Below are 22573 nucleotides of genomic sequence, written 5' to 3' on the forward strand. Positions count from 1 at the left end.
TCAACGTTGTGAAAATGACTCTACTACCCAAAGCAATCTACAGATTCAATGCAATCCCTATCAAACTACCACTGGCATTTTTCACAGAACTAGAACAAAAAATTTCACAATTTGTATGGAAACACAAAAGACCCCGAATAGCCAAAGCAATCTTGAGAACGAAAAATGGAGCTGGGGGAATCAGGCTCCCTGACTTCAGACTATATTACAAAGCTTCAGTAATCAAGACAGTTTGGTACTGGCACAAAAACAGAAATATAGATCAATGGAACAGGATAGAAAGCCCAGAGATAAACCCACACACATATGGGCACCTTATTTTTGATAAAGGAGGCAAGCATATACAGTGGAGAAAAGACAGCCTCTTCAATAAGTGGTGCTGGGAAAATTGGACAGGTACATGTAAAAGTATGAAATTAGAACACTCCCTGACACCATGCACAAAAATAAACTCAAAATGGATTAAAGACCTAAGTGTAAGGGCAGACACTATCAAACTCTTAGAGGAAAACATAGGCAGAACACTCTATGACATACATCACAGCAAGATTCTTTTTGACGCAGCTCCCAGAGAAATGGAAATAAGAACACAAATAAACAAATGGGACCTAATGAAACTTAAAAGCTTTTGCACAGCAAAGGAAACCATAAACAAGACCAAAAGACAACCATCAGAATGGGAGAAAATATTTGCAAATGAAGCAACTGACAAAGGATTAATCTCCAAGATTTACAAGCAGCTCATGCAGCTCAATAACAAAAAAACGAACAACCCAATCCAAAAATGGGCCGAAGACCTAAATAGACATTTCTCCAAAGAAGATATACAGATGGCCTACAGACACATGTAAGAATGCTCAACATCATTAATCATTAGAGAAATGCAAATCAAAACTACAATGAGATATCATCTCACACCGGTCAGAATGGCCATCATCAAAAAATCTAGAAACAATAAATGCGGGAGAGGGTGTGGAGGAAAGGGAACACTCTTGCACTGTTGGTGGGAATGTAAATTGATACAGCCACTATGGAGAACAGTATGGAGGTTCCTTAAAAAACTACAAATAGAACTACCATACGACCCAGCAATCCCACTACTGGGCATATACCCTGAGAAAACCATAGGTCAAAAAGAGTCATGTACCAAAATGTTCATTGCAGCTCTATTTACAATAGCCAGGACATGGAAGCAATCGAAATGTCCATCGACAGATGAATGGATAAAGAAGATGTGGCACATATATACAATGGAATATTACTCAGCCATAAAAAGAAATGAAATGGAGGTATTTGTAATGAGGTGGATGGAGTTAGAGTCTGTCATACAGAGTGAAGTAAGTTAGAAAGAGAAAAACAAATACAGTATGCTAACACATATATACGGAATCTAAGGGAAAAAAAAAAAAAAAAGGCCGTGAAGAACCTAGTGGCAAGACGGGAATAAAGACACAGACCTACTAGAGAATGGACTTGAGGATATGGGGAGGGGGTGGGGTGAGATGTGACAGGGTAAGAGAGTGTCATGGACATATATACACTACCAAATGTAAAATAGATAACTAGTGGGAAGCAGCCGCATAGCACAGGGAGATCAGCTCGGTGCTTTGTGACCACCTAGAGGGATGGGATGGGGAGGGTGGGAGGGAGGGAGATGCAAGAGGGAAGAAAAATGGGAACATATTGTATATGTATAACTGATTCACTTTGTTATAAAGCAGAAGCTAACACACCATTGTAAGGCAATTATACTTCAATAAAGATGTTAAAAAAAAAAAAACTAATTAGGAAACATGGAAAATCGTATATATTTGTAACTAAAAAGGTAATCTATTATATTGGAAAACATCATAAAGTTATGTTGTAGTTATGTTTTTTACTCATTTAGAACAAACATATGTATGTGAGAGTAAAAAAAGTTTATCTCTTGAATATAAATAAGTAAATAAGCACAATAAAAAAAAAAAAAAAAAAGAGAAAAGGCAGAGCCTCTGTGTTGAAATGAATGACCTTGTTCTACTATTCATCAGCAAGTGGTGGGGGATCATCATTAATTGTAGTTCATATTTTTTTTGCTTCTAGTTTAAATCCCTTCTTGACACCTCTTGAGAGTATATGAATTATTATATCAGCAGGTATGAGATACTGAAGCATGCAGTCTCATGCAGGGAGAAATCAAGCAGTTGAACCATTAAAATTAATGCAAATAGTCTGGTTCTGTTTAAGAAAGAAAAGAGGGGAATCTCGAGGAAGAATTATAGAGTATAACAGAATTGTCTATAAGCTACTCTTAAAATTATGTATTGTTTTAATCCAAAGTAATTACATTGTTTTGCAATATCAACTTTCTTTTCATGTGTATTAATTCATTACAAATTAGCTATAAAAAGACCAGTCCTAAAGTCTAAATTTACTTTTATTTCCCTTTCCTATCAATACAAGGTGTTTTTACAACCTGTTTTCCAGCAGGCCAAAAGGAATTTTTGAAATCCAATTCTTTATACTTGTAATTCTGTGTTTTAAATAATGTAACCCATACCAACCAGAGAGAAATGAAAGATTCTTTGAAGCATTGCACACCTCCTCCTGAGTGTCTGCAACAGGAAGATCCAACCCATAGTCAGAAAGGACTTCTCTACATCTGTCTTAACAGCATTACTGCCAAAGCTTCAGGTTCTATTCTTGGGAAAGAGGAAAAAATTTCTCTACTTATCATAAACCATATTAAATCATCTTTTATATCACTGCTAAGAATCTTTTCACAGAACATAGTAATCTTTTGTAGAGTTCTCACACAGTCTAACATTCTTTGACTCTTTTTCTCAAATGCTGTGTTCCCCAATTTCCTCCTTACTTATTGCCACATAACATGAAGATGTCCAAGTTGTGTATTTCCAGTACAAGCTGTTTATACATACAGTTTGGTTAGGTGGAATTTATTCTTCATGTGGTGTTTAAACCTGGGCTCTAGTTGAACTGTGTTTCCCTCCAGCAATCTATAGCCTTTCCACCTCTTGGTATCTTCATATTAAAAGTGATAATAGCTTCTGTCTTTTTCTTAAAATATATAAAGTAAGTGTATAAGTTTCTTGGCATATTTTAAGTTTAAGGAATTATTATGGTAAAGATACTGTAAGGTAGACATAAGAATTCTAGAATATTCTCACAAATATAATGTTGACTTTTATCAATATCTGATTATAGAAACTAAAAGTCACTAAATCTTTTTTCCAATATCTGTTTTTCATGTTTGTAAATCATTTTGGTTGTGGCTTAGATAAATGAAACAGTATTATGAAGAGTTTCAAAATGCATGGCTTATCTTTGACACGCATCGGGATTGTCTTTGACACTAAAACAACACAAGGAGAATGGCTTATCATAAGGAGTGCAGAATACACAACCTCTGCCTACCATGAATAATGGCTGATGGTATTGCTTACTGCTTGCTTTCCATTGCAAAATAATTATCCGGAGCAGATAAGATCACAAGATGGTTAATAGCATAAGCCTGCCCCTGTTGCTAATATGATCTTATCAGTCACTGACTGATTACTTTCTAGGGAGAAGTATCAGCCTGTTCCCTTTTTTTTTTTTTTAACTGGGCTAAGCTGAGAAGCAAATACTATACAGTACAATAGTAAAATGAGTTTTTACTTTTTCTTTTTTCTTTGATAAATATTTTGCTCACAGAGCTGTGTTTACCTCATGGGACTATTGCCAAAGGCAGAGGTTCAACTCCATGTGCTGAAATATATCATCATGTTTTGGCATAATTGCATTTCTAATGGGCTCTCAGAGAAAGGAATGTATAAGTGCCAATTACAGCATAGTACAAATAAAGCATTATTATGTGCTGTGGAACAATCAACATAATGGCAATATAGTCATATCATATTACGTTCAGTTATTTCTATTTCTTCTATTTGAATCGCTCTGTCAACAAACGATTTTTTTAAAAATGCCCCAAATGTGACTTGAATGCTATAAAAGTAATAATTTCTTTGTCAGTGATGTATGTAAAATAATTTATATAAATGTATATATATATAGAGAGAGAGCACAAGATCTCATATATAGATGCGTGTGTAGATATCCATATGCTGATACAGATATAGATAGGCATTCCATGTACAGATATAGGTCCATATATGATAGTCTACCACCACTTTGATTATTTAATTCTTAAATTATTTAATTTAATTATTTAATTATTCAAATTACTGTTCTGAAAAGCAGAAAATAACTGAGTAACTAGTTTCAGCCTCGTTAACATATGAGACATATGAGAAAGTGATAACAACCAAACACACTAAAAGGAAAAATCACACAAATAATAACTCAAAAAGAAATGTAAGTATAAGACACAAGCACTAAAATGAAATACAGATTGTTCCTAATGTTTGAAGGAAACTCTTCTTTATTGTTGAAATAAATATTATGCAACAGGGGAAAAAATATATTACTTATTTTCTTCAAGCCAAAATGTCTTAAAGGTGTACAGACTCTTGAAAATGATGTGCTGAGTCAAGGGAATGCTCGCTCTAATGTCAGCATTGGAAAGCTGCCGAACGTCTTCTGATCTTGAGCTACATAACAAGTCAAAAATAAATTTTTTTCACTTTAGTTTTTTACCAAGTCAGAACCTGTTTGACAATATGGCAACACTACCCAGGAAAGGACCTTATTGGTTTGGGCATCTAGTTTAAAGGGAGACAAACCATAATATGTCTGTGATGAAATGACCATCGTTCTTGGTGTGTTGCCCTTGAGTAACAAATTTAAATCTGTCAGTGAGGAAAAGATTGTCTTTTTCAGAGTAACAGGTTATTGGTTTTAGAGGAAAATCACTTAATAAAATTTTATTTCAGAATTTTTACACTTTCACAATTACAGATTTATAGAGGAGTTTTTAATTATTCCAAACATAGAATATTTACACAATATTAAATATTAAAAAGGAAATATAAAGCCCTATTTCATTAAGAAAGCTCAAATGGTATATTTATGGGAAATATATATACAGTAAATATTGTAAAAAATGCCAGAGAAAATATTTAGAAGAAAATGGGATGGCAGTGTGGAGGAGAGGAAAGAGGAGATTAGAAATGAGACACACTACCATATGTAACATGAACTGTATAATGTGGACTTCATTTGAATCAAGAAATTTTGAAATCTTTAATTGAAATGTTCTAGTAGATAAAAGCAAAGTAATTACAGGTCTGTTCAGTGGCTTAAGTGGTCAACCATCTTAATGCTGGATTTGCAAACTTTATGAGTCATCAAAAGCTACAGATGTTTAATGGATTAAAGACTTGAATAAGACCTAAAACCATTAAACTCCTAGAAGAAAACATAGGTGGCAAACTCTTGACATGGGTCTTAGGAATTATTTTTTGAATTTGACACAAAAAGCAAAAACAATAATAGCAAAAATAAACAACTGGGGCTACATTAAACTAAAAAGCTCCTACACAGCAAGGGAAACCATTAACAAAATGGAAAGGAAACCTATGGAATGGGAGAAAATATTTGCAAATCACATATTTGATAAGGGGTTAATATCAAAAATATATAAATAACTTACACAATTCAATAGCAAACAAACAAACAGACAAGCAATTTGATTAAAAAATGGGCAGAGGATCTGAATAGACATTTTTCCAGAGAAAACATATAGGTGGTCAACAGGTACATGAAAAACTGATCAACACCATTGATTGTCAAGGAAATGCAGATCTAAACCCCAGTGAGCTATCACCTCAAGCCATTTAGAATGGCTATTATCAAAAAGTCAAGAAATAACATGCATTGATGAGAAAGTGGAGGAAAGGGAACACTTGTGCACTCTTGGTGGAAATGTAAATTGGTGAAGCCACTGTGGAAAATAGTATGCACGTTCCTCAAAAAATTCAAAATGGAGCTAACATATGATCCAGCGATTCCACTTCTAGATATTTATCCAAAGAAAACAAAAACACAAACTCGAAAAGATATATGCACCCCTATGTTCATGGCAGCATTATTTACAATAGCCAAGACATGGAAACAAACTAAGTGTCCACAGATAGATGAATGGATAAAGAAAATGTGGGAGACACACACACACAATGGAATATTATTCATCCACAAAAAAGAATGAAATCTTGCTATTTGTGACAACATGGATCTTGACCTTGGAACTTGGATCTTGAGGGCATTATGCTAAGTGAAATGTCAGACAGAGAAAAACAAATACTGCATGATCCCTTACAGTATGTGGAATCTTACAACAGCAACAGCAAAACAGCTGAGCTCATAGATACAGAGGACAGACTGGTGGTTCTCAGAGGTAGGGGGTCGGAGGTGAGGGAAATGGGTGAAGGTAGTAAAAATGTAGAAACTTCCCATTATAAAATAAATAAGTCATGGGATTGAAGGTACAGCATGGTGACTATAGTTAACAATATTGTATTGAATATTTGAAAGTTTCTAAGTGAATGAATCTTAAAAGTTCTCATCATAAGAAAAAAAAATTGCTACTATGTGTGATGATGGATGTTAACTAAATTTATTGTGGTGATAATTTCGCAATATACACAAATATCAAATCATTTTGTCATACACCTGAAACAAATAGAATATGTTAATTATATTTCAATTTTAAAAAGCTGCAAGTAAAATTTAGTGTTTGTGATCATCAAATACTTTTGTCTAGTTCACTAGATTTTGTGTGCTTTCATTACATTGTTCTTAATTCATCAGATTTTACAACTGCATGTATATAAATGCTCTTTTTCACCCATGTAATAGATGCGTATTCAAAATTTCAAGCAAAAATGTTATCAGTAAAGAGATTTTTATAATTTATGCATATGTAGAAGTTATATGTGTAACAATATATTAATTTAATATTAATGAGAAAATTTAATCAAATATGTTGTTGGTATATATTAAAGAATAATTGAAAAGTCCTTCCTCCTTTTTATTCTCCACGGGTAAATGTTTCTTCTAACTTTATATATTTTCTGTAAAATTAAACACCTTTAATTTCTGATACTAAAAAAGAGTATCATATTATTTTCCATATTTTTTGATATTAATAATGAATTTTAAAATATCATTGACATTAAAATTCTGTGGGTTTTCTGTGAATGCTATTATGTCAGAGTTATTTGTGCACTTTTACAAAAGCAGGCAATCCATCTTGTTAGCTCTTTAACCATACTGTGAAAGCATAATTGTATTCTGTGCATTCTTCGTTGACATTAAAATGATCTGTTAGGATCTGCAGGGGGGTACTGGAACCAATCTCCTGTGGGTACTGAGGGATAATTGCACTAGGTTTAGTGCTACAAGACCCAAGTTCATCTTCCTTGGCACTTCTTAATACAACTACCAGTGCTGTGGCTCAGTGTGAATGATTGATTTGTGGATGTTGGACTATTCTTGCATCACTGGAATAAAGCCCAGTTGATCGTGCCGATCCCCATTGCTTGCATTACCACCTGAGTTCCGCCTCCTGTCAGCATTATGGCAGAAAACTGCTGAATGAAGAAGAAAAATGAATGGAGGCATGTTTTGATCTATGGAGAGCATTGAGAAAGGACATCATTTGGGTGGGAGACCTGAGGACCCGTGAGAAGGGGCCTGAGCTAAGCTGACCTGGCTTCCAAGTCTGGCTTCCTGTGTGACTTTGGATACATCCATTAAACTCTCTGAGGAACAGCTATTAAAGAATTTGAATGGAAAGCAATACACATACAGTAGATAGAAGTTAATTCAGAACTCTTCATATGGGAGGACCTTCAAGATGGTGGAGGAGTAAGACGTGGAGTTAACCTTCCTCCCCACAAATACATCAAAAATACATCTACATGTGGAACAACTCCTACAGAACACCTGCTGAACGCTGGCAGAAGACCTCAGACTTCCCAAAAGGCAAGAAACTCCCCCACACACCTGGGTAGGGCAAAAGAAAAAAGAAAAAAAAGAGACAAAAGAATAGGGACGGGACCTGCACCTTGGGGAGGGAGCTGTGAAGGAGGAAAATTTTCCAAACACTAGGAAGCCCCTTCAGTGGGGGAAACGGGCTGGGGGTGGGGGAAGCTTCGGAGCCACGGAGGAGAGCACAGCAACAGGGGTGCGGAGGGCAGAGCAGAGAGATTCCCGCACAGAGGATTGGTGCCGACCTGCACTCACCAGCCCGAGAGGCTTATCTGCTCACCCGCCAGAACACGACGAAAAGACAACCCTCAGAATGGGAGAAAATATTTGCAAATGAAGCAACTGACAAAGGATTAATCTCCAAAATACACATGCAGCTCAATATCAAAAAAACAAACAACCCAAATCAAAAATGGGCAGAAGACCTAAATAGACATTTCTCCAAAGGAGATATACAGATTGCCAATAAACACATGAAAGGATGCTCAACATCACTAATCATTAGAGAAATGCAAATCAAAACTACAATGAGGTATCACCTCACACTGGTCAGAATGGCCATCATCAAAAAATCTACAAACAATAAATGGTGGAGAGGGTGTGGAGAAAAGGGAACCCTCCTACACTGTTGGTGGGAATGTAAATTGATACAACCACTGTGGAGAACAGTATGGAGGTTCCTTAAAAAACTGAAAATAGAACTACCATATGACCCAGCAATCCCACTACTGGCCATATACCCTGAGAAAACCATTAAAAAAAAAAGTCATGTACCACAATGTTCATTGCAGCTCTATTTACAGTAACCAGGACATGGAAGCAACCTAAGTGTCCACTGACAGATGAATGGGTAAAGAAGACGTGGCACATATATACAATGGAATATTACTCAGCCATAAAAAGAAACGAAATTGAGTTATTTGTACTGAGGTGGATCAACCTAGAATCTGTCATACAGAGTGAAGTAAGTCAGAAAGAGGAAAACTAATACTGTATGCTAACACATATATATGGAATCTAAAAACAATATGGTTCTGAAGAATGTAGGGGCAGGACAGGAATAAAGATGCAGACACAGAGAATGGACTTGTGGACACGGGGAGGGAGAGGGGTAAGCTGGGACGAAGTGAGAGATTGGCATTGACATATATACACTACCAAATGTAAAATAGATAGTGCAAAGCAGCCGCATAGCACAGGGAGATCAGCTCGGTGCTTTGCAATGACCTAGAGGAGTAGGATAGGGAGGGTGGGAGGGAGATGCAAGAGGGAGGGGATATGGGGATATAAGTATACGTATAGCTGATTCACTTTGTTGTGCGGCAGAAAGTAACACAACTATGTAAAACAATTATACTCCAATAAAGATGTTAAAATAAATAAATAAATAAATAAATAAATAAATAAATAAATAAATAAAATGATCTGTTAGTTGTGCCTAGCAGAATGTCATCCTTTCGGCATTATGTATTTAGATTAACTCACCCAACAAGTTGAGATCAACAATGTGTTCCTGCCTACCCATCTGTCTGTAAGAGTGAAAACTAGAGGTAAGTTGACTAATTTGTTAAGATCTCTTTTCCACATATCTTAAAAATATGAATAAAAAAGATGTGTGAAGAGAGCATTTCACAAAAGGCTATTTTGCTTTCAAAGGCATATTTGAAAGTCTTAGGTGATCCTACATATACAACTAAACCAGTATTTTTCAGTATTAGAGCATATAAAAGGAAATTATGACTGTCTACATATCAGATATGTGTGATTATTTGATCTGTTTACTTGCCCCTAGTGTCTGAAGACTTAGATTTATATAAAATATCTTTTTCAAATAATTTCTCTGTCAAAAATTTACATGGATTCCTTATTTCATTAGCAACTATTAATTATAACCTCTTTTGAGTTCACTCACAAGTCCTGTATACTTCTTCCTGTTTAAATGTTTTCCCTTGAGTTGGCTCTATTCTGCTTTGCTTCTCTTTACCTGTCATATTCATCTACAACATTTTATGTGTTTCATTCTGACAGGCATTTGCTCCTTTATTCCTTCGATTTGTTCATGAGCTTTTTATTTCTAAATGCAAAGTCTAAATATTCTATTAGCTTTTTCTGCTTACTTTATTCAAGAGTCCTTCCATCCCTGAATGCTGACAAAGTCTATAACTAGATTCTGTCAGCAAACTGATAATGTTTATAGCAGTACCTTCTATCTGCTTTCTTCCAAGAATTTATATCCAGGTTATTGTTATTAATAATACTGTATATTAAAAACATACCATACGAAAAAGAAAAGACAATGATATATATGACAAACATGTTAAATATTATTAACTTAAAAATTCCTACAAGCAACAAGGATATATTGGACAGCACAGGGAAATATAGCCATCATTTTGTAATAATTTTAAATGGAGTGTAATCTATAAAAATACTGAATAACTGTGTTGTACGCCTGAAACTAATATAAAACTATAAATCAAATATACTTCAATAAACTATGTAAAGCTGTTGTCAGAAAATTTAAAGTAATAACCAGAAATAAGTTTAAATCCACCCCCCCAAAAAAAGAACATTTGCTGACACGGCAAAATATATAACATATTGTTTTGTGGGTAAATAAGGCCCTGAAACTATGTATAACATAGCATAATTCTATTAAAAATTATTTTACATATATACATACACACTATAGGCATAGAAAGAAAATACATCCACAGTTTAACAGTTTATCTCTGGGTAGTAGAATTATTGATGATTTTTTATATTTTACTTAATAATTTTCTGTATTTTTCAGATTTTCTAAAATAAACTTTAAAATTTATAAAAAATTAAATTAAAAAAAAAGAATTCCTACAAGCAAGAAAATAATAATGCCTAACAATTAAATATTAAAGAACATGCTCTAGTAATTCACATAATCAGAATTTTAAAATAAGTATATTTAAATTTTTCATCATAAAATACAAAATAATACCTTAAACTGATAGACATATTAGCTTTTCAACAAGAAATTCTTGTATTTTTTTTCAGTTATAAGAAATAGTGTAAAGAAATGGACACTGTGATATATTGTTAGTGCCAATAGAAACTAGAAAGCAATCTCCCATTATGAAGTGATAGCTTTAAACACATTCATATTTCTGTCGTGGCAATGCTACAAATGTGCCTTTTTCCTAGAGAAATAATGAAAACAATTTAAAAGCTTTGCATATATGAAAATTTATCATAGCCTTATTTATGATACCAAAATTTAAAGCAGTCTGTATGTTTTAGTTAAATAGTTAAAATGAAATCAGGGATATCAAATTGTAAGGGATATTGGGTAGTTACTAAAATTATCCTGAAATGGTGATAAATGTAACCATATAACCCAACTTAACTGGTGTGGTTGATATCAAATACTTTTTTCAATTGTTCTATGTAATTATACTCATATTACTTAGATAGCATTCCCTAATACTGTATTCAGAATACATTTACTGACAATGATTTGCTCTTGTTTCTTTTGGTCTAGTTTTAGAATCCAGGATGTCCTTCTTTATCCCAGCTTCCCACTGTCCATGCATGGTTTGTGAGTTATGTGTCCTAATTATTCATTGATTCTGTATTCTCTTAGTCATTCCTTCCTCTGTTATCCTAGTTCAGATCTGCATTATCTTTCCTCTAAATCCGTTTTCTTTTCTAGTCTACCTGTCTCCAGACTTGTTCAATTAAAATTCACACTTCATTTCCTGCCTGGGGGATCTTTGTATAATGTAAATCAGATTGTGTCACTTTCCTTAAATTTTGACTTCAGGATAAGTTCCTTGCCCCTTCCATGGCAAATCTCATCTGTCATCTCTCCATGTCTCTCTTTTGAAGCTTAACACACTGCACACAGCTCACTCCATACTGAGCTATATGCTACCTTTGTTTATATTCTGACTTCTTCCTTGAAGATACTCTTTCCAATTCCTTACCTGCTAATTCGTTCTGTTCACCCTTCATGACATAAAATATGAAGTTAGATACAATGGAAAATTATAAGTATAAAGGATCTTATTAAAAATTTTTATATCTTATTCCAAATCATCTTTCCTTTTTTTAATTTTGTAATTTTAAATTAAACCTGCAAATGAGTATTTAGAAAAGTCAATCTGACCTCATTTAAATTCTTCTTTGCCATATTTTTGCTAGTTTAATCCATATATATATATATGTCAAGATATAACATATATGTGTGTGTGTGTGTATATATATATATATATATATATGTCAAGAAACAACAGAAGGCCAGTGCTCCTTTTGAATGGTCAATCTTCTGTCAACTGACATACTCTGACTTGAAGTTGAATGGTCATATATCTGAATCTGTGATGGGGGTCCAAAAATGATTTTAAAAATGTAACTGACTTTAAGTCTTAGGCTTTGAGGCATTTGAAGAAAAAAAGCTGAAAGTTTCATATGTTAAATTATTATAATTTTTTTTAAATTTTTATTTATTTATTTTTGGCTGTGTTGGGTCTTTGTTGCTGTGTGCGGACCTCCTCTAGTTGCAGTGAGCGGGGGCTACTCTTCGTTGCAATGCGTGGGCTTTTCATTGCAGTGGCTTCTCTTGTTGCAGAGCACAGCCTCTAGGCACGCGGGCTTCAGTAGTTGTGGCACGCAGGTTCAGTAGCTGTGGCTCGCAGGCTCTAGAGCGCAGGCTCAGTAGTTGTGGCGCCCGGGCTTAGCTGCTCCACGGCATGTGGGATCTTCCTGGACCAGGGCTTGAACCCGTATCCCCTGCATTGGCAGGCGGATTCTTAACCACTGCGCCCCATATGTTAAATTATTGACAAAATAAAAATCCTTTCAAAAATATCATGTAAAATATTACCTAATAATATACAGTCAGTTTAAGACTATGGTCATATATCTTTAGGAAACAACATCAATCTCAAAGAGACATCTGTACCCTCATGTTCACTGCAGCATTATTAACAATAGCCAAAACATAGAAACAACCTAAATGTCTATGGATGGATGAATGAATATAAAAATGTGGTATATATATAAAATAGAACATTATTCAGCCATTGAAAAGAAGGAAATACTGCCATTTTGACAACATGGATAGACCTCGAAGGCATTAAGCTAAGTGAAATAAGTCAGAGAAATACAAACACTGTATCATCTCCTTTATATGTGGAATCTAAAATAAACTTGAATTCTTAAAAACAGAGAACAGATTGACGGTTGCCAGAGTTGGGGGATGGGGGATGGAAGAAATGGGTAAAAAGCTACAAACTTCCAGGTGTAAGATAAATAAGTTTTGGGGATGTAATATACAACAGGCTGACTGTGTTAACAATACTGTGTTGAATATTTGGAAGTTGCTAAGAGACTAGATCTTAGAAGTTCTCATCACAAGAAAAAATTGGTAACTACGTGAGGTGAAAGATGTTAACTAAACTTGTGGTAATCATTTCACAATCTGTACATGTAAAAAATTATTATGTTATAATCTTAAAATAATACACTGTTAGATGTCGATTATATCTCTGTAAAACTGGAAAATAAAAAAAAAATACTCTTCCCTAACATTTTAAAACTCTAAATGCAAATTTTGATAATTTAAGATAATTTAAAATATGTTAACTATTACTGCCTTCTGGAATCTATTATTGCCAAAAACTTATATTTGGTAGATCCTAAATTAAACAGAGTTAAAACTAATGTTGAAAAATATAAAAACTAACATTCACAATATAAAAATTATTTTCAATATTTCAAGTTATATATCACCAAGATCAGAGCTCAACAGACTGTCACCCAAGAGTCTGCTGCTTTTTTTTTGTAAATAAAGGTGTGTTAGAACACAGTCATACTCATTCTTTTACTTATAGTTTTTGGCTACTTCCTCCCTACAAAGGCTAGTACTGTTGAGTAGTTGCAACAGAGCTTGGATGACCCTCAAAGCCTAAAAATATTCACTCTTTTTTTTTTTCACAAAGTTGTTTGCTGACCCCTGATCTAGCCTACGTATTTTGTTCACTTCTGACTCCACCTTAAGAAGAATACTGGGGAATTGTGTTTCACTCATTCTCTATCCCTCTTTATAGCCTCTATACTTTGTCAGTTTCCTTTATTGATATGTAAGTAGTTTAGCAATTTTGGGGTGAGTGAAATGGTTATCTTCAGCTGTTTTCTTTATTCGTTTTTAGTCTTTATTTCCATAATTCATACATATTCCACAGGAAAAATAGGCTTGTTAATTATTGGGTGTAAGTACAGACAACTCAGTGATTTAAGACTAAACAAGTGAGATTTACACATTGCCAAACCACTCAGCATACATCTCATTACTATGTCATTCATGAGAGCTGATAATTCTGCTTCTGGACCTAAATTAACCCTCTAATCTGACTATAAAAAACCTTCAGTACTTTTGGAAGGTAACTATATTAATTTTTCTGAGTTAGATAACCCATTAAAAGTAGTTGTACATTCTATGTGCACTTTATTTGATGCTACATAGCCAACTGGTGAAATTTAGTATGACATTATGAGACAAAATATGTTTATGTTTTAAATGCTTATCATATTTTATGAATAAGGGAAGAGAAAATTCTACCAGTCACAAAATCAAAGGCAGAGATACATTCTACAACATAAGAAGGATCAGTTATTTTCAGTTCAGTCCTTAATTGAGCCTTTTTAAAAAATATATATTACAGATTTATAAAGCTTCTAACTGTAGGAGCTAGGCTATCATTTATTTACTATATCTTCCCAATTGAAAGTATTTTCCATGATAGCAGGGAATGTGTCCTATTCACCCAGAATCCAAAGTAATGTACAGTAGGCACTCAGAACAGCATCTGTTAAATGAATGGGTTGAAGTTACCTAACTAGATCCTTCCTACAACATTGTGAGTTAGGCACAACGTTGTGAGTTGTGTTAATGTTCTCAATTTTTAAAGGAGGTAAGTCTCAGAAAAATTATGTGACTTACCCTACGATACACAGCTTTTATAAAGAACCAGGATAAAAACAACAACAACAAAACAAAAAACTATGTCTTCTGCATCCCACGTGTGTCTTTTTTGCTTATACAATATTTCCTTTTCTTTGAAGAATAAAGAAACTGGAATTGGTTACCTTAGGGAAATTTTTTATATGAAGATTTAAGAAGAAGAAGAAATAATTTTAATGTATTCTTAAAATTTTGTTGGTTTTTTTGTCAGTATAGCTCAAGACACAAAAGATAAAAATGGCTTCAGTTGAAGTGGAGATAATTCAGATAGTGACAAAAATTTTTTTCTTAATCTTTCATTATCTTCTTGACTTGGACTCAGTAGAGATATTCATCTGCTTACTTCTGCATTTTAATTATCACCACCTGCTAACTGTATTAACTACCAGAAAAACAGAATGACTAACAAAGTGCTGGAATGTTGTTACTCCACCCACAGAGAAGCATTGCAGACTTAGCAAAAGATGGTTCAATAGTTCTTCATGACATAGTGGATAAGGGAGAATGCAGAAACTTTCCAAAATCACCACATTTAAAATATTTTGAGCATGGGTATTGTATCTAAGATTTATTGATGATTTTCTTTGATTGTAACTTTTATGTAATTTAAATTTTTTAAAGGCTGTGGTATCACTGAAGTAATAGTCATAAAATAAGGCCTGACATGCATTTTACGTGGAAGAAGCTTTTTTTTTCCAAAGTTTCCACAAATAGCTAGATATTTGATTATTGTACTAAACTCACAGTTAACAAAGATGAAAATGGTGAGAGAAAATGTTGGACTAAAAATGTCTCCTTTTCTCTTTTCCTAATTGTTTTATCCATTTTTGTATAAAATGGACAAATGTGAAATAATTCAATTTATTTAGCCTGAAAAAAATGATGGGCCCATTATGCTCAGTTTTATGACAACAATTTTGAAAAATAACTAGAGGTAAAGGATCATGTCCTAAAATAATATTGTCAATGAATTGAGTCAAAAGAATATACAAAGACAATATCAAACGAAACTACATATTTAAATTTTTATTCCTAAAATAGTCGTTAGGTCTTGAATTTTCAGGTGACATAACAAACCATTAATAACAGATACTTTCAATGTTATGTAAATTCTGCTGGAGAATGGGAACAATAGGAAAGCTTTCATATTAATTTTGTGGGGTTAGTCTAATTCTGACACAAAATCATGGCAAAAATAACAGAAAAATAAAACTACAGAACAAACTAAATATGAATGTACAAAAGAAATACTAAATTATTAGCAAAGAAAATCTAGCAGTGAAGGAAAAATGCATTGTTACTCCAGAATGAAAGCAGGATTCAAAATTAGAAAATGTGTTAATAAATTTACTTTGTAAGTAAAGAATATAAATGATGGGATCTATTAATAAAGGCTAAAAGGTCATTAGATAAAATTCAAACATTTCCCTCTAAAAAATCCCTCAGGAAGCTGGCAGTAAAAGAAACATCCTAGTCCAATGTGGAGAATCTATCAAAAACCTGTAATAGCCAACATTTATTGGTGAAATTTTAGAAGTATTCTTATTAAAACGTTTCTGCTATGTTTCACTTAACATGGAACTGGAAGTCCTAGAAGATGAGATAGGGGGAAAAAAAGAATAAGGGTGATAACATTTAGAAAGTAAGAACTAACACAGAATTAGCTATATTATCTTCAGTTTCTGAAAAGAGCAGCCACCTCATAGTGTTTAATCACAGTGAGCTCCAAGATGTCCTAATCTCCCACCACTGGGTTAGTTTCAGCCAACCCAGTTCTCTCTCTGTAGCCTTCAGAGTTCTGTGAACTGACTAGGGTCAAGAGCTCAGTAGAGCTGAAGAGAGCTGCCAGGTGTCAGAGTAGCCAATTTAAGCAATGTGCCAAAATGGAAGTAATCATCAAGCCTTAATCACTTACTCTGCTAGTATAAGTAAAAGGCTAAAACTAGAGCCAGCATCAACTCCCTCCTTTTCCGATTTAACCCTTGGAATGGAGTACCAATCAGGGGTTGGATCAGCACAGGTGTGGTGGTCATATCAATGCTGAGGGAGCCCTGAAATAAAGGCTCTTGGAATTTTAATAACCGGGGGGCTAGCAGAAGGCAAAAGGGGGAGGGCTAGGAGTAGAAAAGAACTAGGTACTGTGTCAGAGTAGGGAAAGGTGTCTTCAAGATTTCCCTATAAGGAAACTTCCAAATGCAAGTGCCTGGGCTGGGAATGCAAATATACAAAAGAGGATGCCAGCCAGAGGGTCTTGAGTCCCTGACTGTAACTCCTTCAGAGAGCACAATGCATTGGCTATGCATCAAGTCCGGTGAAGAGACAGCAGTTTTCCGCTATGAGGCATGCCAGGTAAAGCCTTTGTACTTGCCTATGGTTGAGCCTGAAAAATCACACAAGGATTTTTGACCAGGAGCTGGACTGCTCATTCTGGAGGTCCTCAAGACTGCCCTCAGACTCAATAATATTCTAGAACAATTCTTAGAACTCAGAAAAGTTGTCATACTCATGGTTATGGTTTATTACAGTGAAGGGATACAGATGAAAATCAACAAAGGGAAGAGGTACATACAGCAGGGTACAGAAAAGATCAGTTGCAAAGCTTCCAGTTGTCCCAGTGGACTTCTGTGGACAGTCCTATTTCTCTCAGTAATGATGTGTAATAATAACACACAGAGTACTGCCAATGAGGGAATCTCACCAGAGTCTTGTGTTCAGAGTTTGTATTGGGAGTTGGTCACACAGACATGGCTAAACAGCCACCTGGTTGATCCTACTCTCCAGCCCCTACAGTGGTCATGCTGGTATCATGTGTCCCAAGCTCCCACACATAAATTGCATTGCTAACATAAATTACCTGGTATGGCCCCAAATCTCCAGGTAAGCAAAAACACTCCTATTGGGCAGGACATTCCATGGGCTAAAAGGTTCCCTTCCAGGAAGTGGGGGCAAAGGGCCAAATCTTTCTATGGTCAAAGTTAATCTTTTACTACACACTGTTTTTCTCCCCAGAATCATCAATTTCTTCTGTGTTTTGGGATCATTTCCATGAGCATATTAATAAGTCATATAAGATATATAAATATCAAATTAAAAAGCAGCAGAAATAATGCAAATTCTCTTTGATCCAGGTGTCAGTCTTCAGCTACTATCTCATTTCTCTGTTATGCTTCTTATGTAAAATATACTGAACTCTCCAGTCAGGGTGTGTTATATCACTAGCAATCTCCAGGGCAGTTTCCTAAATTCTGAATCAATCTCTATACTACACTGACTATACTGAAGCAAAGTCATTATCAGACAATAACTCCTCTGTGCTTCAGAGAACCTAGGGTTCCTTTGATCCACCCTGGGCATAGTTACTCAAATAAGGGGTATCACACAGGCTGTTGAAATGTTCACAGCTGAAAATACAGTAGGAGGATTATTTACAATAGTAATTGATTCTTTTTTATTTCATATATGTTCTGTTTTCTAGTTTATTCAGTTCTTCGATGTAAACTTATTCCATTTGGATTTGAAAGTACTTATCTTATAAATAGCTGCATATGTAATTTTGCTTTAAATTACTTTTTAATTTGTAGCTGTTTCTCGGTAGTTTCAAGACCAGTGAGGAGATTTTCAGTCCTTTTTCGATCATTTTTTTATGAATTCAGAAAGTTAACAGAGTTGATGATTAGTACAGTTCCAGACTAATTTTGAACAAATTTCCGAACTAGAAAAAGAATCACAATACAAAAAAGTAATAGCATATTATAGTACAGAAAGCTAATTTCCTGTTGCTGTTACAGATTCACTCACTAAAAATGTCAGGACAATCTTATTTCATAATTTTAACACAATAGTGGAGAGCTGTTGTAATAGAGCAAGTATTTATGATAATTAGGTTTTACTGAATAATGTGGTTCTTCAAAGGTGATAGTTGTGGATATTGATTTTCCAAATGGACTGAGTCATTGATTGAATGCAATTTGAAAAGGAACCAAATTAGTCTCTTGAATTTACCTGGGGCTGCTACCAGTAGAATACATTATCTGAGGAATCCCATAGCTAAGTTTAACAGGTCAAGGACTCCCCCTGTCTGTTGGTACACTCCTGGAATTCTTTCTTAGTTAATGTTTACCTGTAAAACCATAGGTGACTGCAAGGAGTTGCTCAGTGATTGATTTTTTTTGCTAAGATAAGCAAATTCCAGAATTGAATTGAGAATGCAAAGCTTTTTGATTCATATTACAAAATGAGGAAGTAGGATGTTGATTACATTGTGCAAATATAAGTTATTATTGGGAGATCAGATAGAAGTATTTCTGCTGAGACAACTGACATAAGAGTGAAACAAATAAATATTCCTCAATAGAAAACACCTTCATGTGAAAGGCAATACATTATTCTTTAATTCCTATTAAGCAAAAAAGACCTTATTCATTGAGACTGTTGCAAATGCAGTCAAATTAGTGAACTGTTATGTTTCTAAGATTCTAAGCATATTTATTTTTTCATATTTCAATCTTTCTGAAATTGGAATATCATTCAGTGTGCATATTTAATATAGAGTCTTTCCATTTCATGTTACTAATTGATGATATACTTTACAATCCATAGGAAAAAAATAAATTCTATGGAAATATCATTTATTTTAAAATATTTTTATGAACTATTTATAGCATAAAGAAAAGATCAGGGGTAAAAAATGCCCAATACTAATATTTTGTTTTATTTTCATGTAACAAAAACAAAAGGTAAATTTGAATGTTTCTCTCTGTATGTCTGACATATTTCAAGTTTCTTTTCTCCGTCTATTAGGAGTAGTAGATGGAGAAAAGAAATTTTAAAAAATTTCGAGTTGACAGGTACCATTCATGTGCATGTTTTTATACTACTATTCATAAAAATTTATACTATATATATAGTATATATACTATAGAATTATATATAATATATACATTTTGAATATTGTATTCAGTTTATTCTAACATACTTTTATATATTTAATGTCTGTGAAATTACAGTCATTGGCATCTTAAAACAACAAATGGCAATATTTTGTTTTCTTTTATTATGGTAAATAATATGAGTATGTTATTTTATCTTCATGTTCAGTATCATTTATTTTATTCTACTAGTTTTTATTTATGTTTATAAGATACTTTATTCATTCATTTTAATCAATCTCTTTTCTCTCTGGTAAAGGTTATGTTTTACTTTATAATTCATATGGTAAAGTTTCAATTATTACCTGTCCACAGAAGGTTCATATTTATTGATACTTCTTAGCATAGCAGGCATACACACACATTCATATATATATACAAACATATATATGTATACATATATATGTGCATAATTATTTCAGTTTTGAATAATTTTAAAATATTGAGTAATCAAATATTTCTTTGCCAATTCCTTCATTTTAGTATTTTGCAACTGCTATATGTTCTATCAAGTCATTTTTTCATCTATTTCACTGACTCATTATTTCTCAGTGCAGTGTTTTGGAAACTATCTTCCATTTCACAACTCTTTTTCACTATCCACTAAAGGATTTATGCTCTCAACTGAGTCATTTTTATTTCAATATTTATTACTTTTATTTCCAGCATTTATAATTGAATGTTTTTCCTGTAATTCGGTTATGCCAGATCGTTTATTTTCTCTTTTATAGGTCCTGATGTATAATTACCTACTCATTTTTGTTATTACATCTTAATACTATCTTAATTTCACATTTTTACTCTAATTTTGTTGGTTAACATGCATGTTATATAATTTTGACATATTACGATAGTATAAATACTTTGCTGCATTCTTGAAAATACTAGAATCTTTGATGGCCTGTTGTCTTATTACATTTTGATTCTACATGTTTTACATGATAGCCAACATAAAGTATAGTGTAATGTATACCCAACATTATGGCCCATGTACTTACCCTTTTAATTTCTTTTTGTTCCTTCCTTTATTTCAATGTTGCTTTGTGGTATTATACACTATACTACATAAAATATGCCCATTAGGTTTCAAATAAAAATTTTATTGCAGATGTGCAGTCATAAATTCTTTGTATATTTATTTTATTAAATAATTGTATCACTTTTTAAAAAATCTGGAATAGAATTCTGCCTTGGCAGTTATTATCTTTTAACACTATGGCATTCAATTGTCTTCTGACTTGCGTTGTTTTATGATGTTGGCTGTCAGTTTTATCGGTGCTTTCTGAAGGAAACGTCTCTTCCTCTGGTTGCTATCAGTATTTTCTCTTCATACTTGGTTTGTATCAATTTAACTCTAATAAGCTTAGTTGTGCTTTCCTATGTTTCTTTGCCTGTTTGTAATTCATAGAGTTTCTTCTGACATTGATTGATGACTTACAACAGTTTTGGGAAATTCTCAATTAATAACATATACCATATTTCTTCATTTGCATGTATGTAAGAACTTTTCCTTGTGTGCTGTGAGGAGGAACAGCTGCATCATGGCTTTCTGGAAATTTTGCATGTTCCACACTAGCTACAGAAGGAAGGCTCAACCACAGTCTGACCTATCTTGACAGAACACCACGTGATCCTCTCCTGGAATACAGAAAGACAGGCAGTCTTGTGAGGAGCTGTCACAAGGCCACTTCTCAACTACCTTATTAATTTTTAGATGGCTCCCTATCTTTCAGGAGGCTGCCACAAGGCAGCTAATCATCTACCTTCATGGTTCCAGTTGGATTTTCACATTTTGTACCCATTTGGTTATAGCTGGGGACTATAAAGCCACTTACCTGCAGCTTAGAAAGTATTCTCTGTTACAGGGCAACCCATTGTTTGTGCCATCTGTCATCTGGCTCCCTCACTTCAGAGTCATTTAATGGAACAAGGGACATAAGGAGCAGATAACATGCTGATATTTTGTATGCTATCTCTTTAAGTAATTAACTGTATAAATACATATGGGCTTATTGTTTCCTTAGTGGCTGAATCTATGGAAGTGTGACAAACCAACCTAGCAGCCAAGTAGTCACTGTTGCCTAGAGATTGCTTCACTGCTTGGCATCTCCTAGGTCTCTTATGCTCTGTTCTACATTTTTTTTTAATTACTTTTTCTACTTTGCTTTTAGTTTGTCTTCCTGTTCAACTTTCCTATCTTGTACTATAGGGAATCTACTGTTAAACTCATGTATCAAAATCTTAATTTTAGTTAATATATTTATTTTCATTTCTAGAATGAACTTGATTCTTTTTCCAGTCTAATTCTTGGTTGCTGTTATCCATTCCATTATCTTTGTCCATCTTTTCTCTATTTTCTTGAACATATTAATTGTAGTTGTTCTAAATCCTTTTAACTAATATCTGGATCATCCATGGTCTGCTTCTACTATCAGTTTTGCTCTGAGCATTCAGACATATTTTTTTTCTTTTTTTGCCTTGCTCAGTGATACTGATTGCAATACCAGATATTTGCATAAAAATGTAAGTGATCCTATCATATCTAATGCTGTAGATAGGAATATCCTATTCTCTGATATGTGTGTGTTTGTTTGTCTAGAACTTATGTGTATGACTTGAAATTTTATTTTCTCTTATTTTTTCTTTATGGTTTAGTAGTTAGATTGTTTATTTGCCTCCCTTAGTTCTCCCTCACACCCAGTCCAGACACTGATCTTAT

At 33.8% G+C, this 22573-nt stretch overlaps 1 long non-coding RNA gene across 2 annotated transcripts in view; it reads left to right on the top strand.

Moving 5' to 3' along the window:
• The window catches only part of LOC309661005, a 471219-nt gene that overhangs the window by 176474 nt on the left and 272172 nt on the right, over positions 1-22573 (top strand). The gene's annotated exons all lie outside the window — the stretch shown is intronic.

Source organism: Balaenoptera physalus, assembly GCF_965194825.1.
Source record: "Balaenoptera physalus genome assembly, chromosome: 5".
NCBI classification, from domain to species: domain Eukaryota; kingdom Metazoa; phylum Chordata; class Mammalia; order Artiodactyla; family Balaenopteridae; genus Balaenoptera; species Balaenoptera physalus.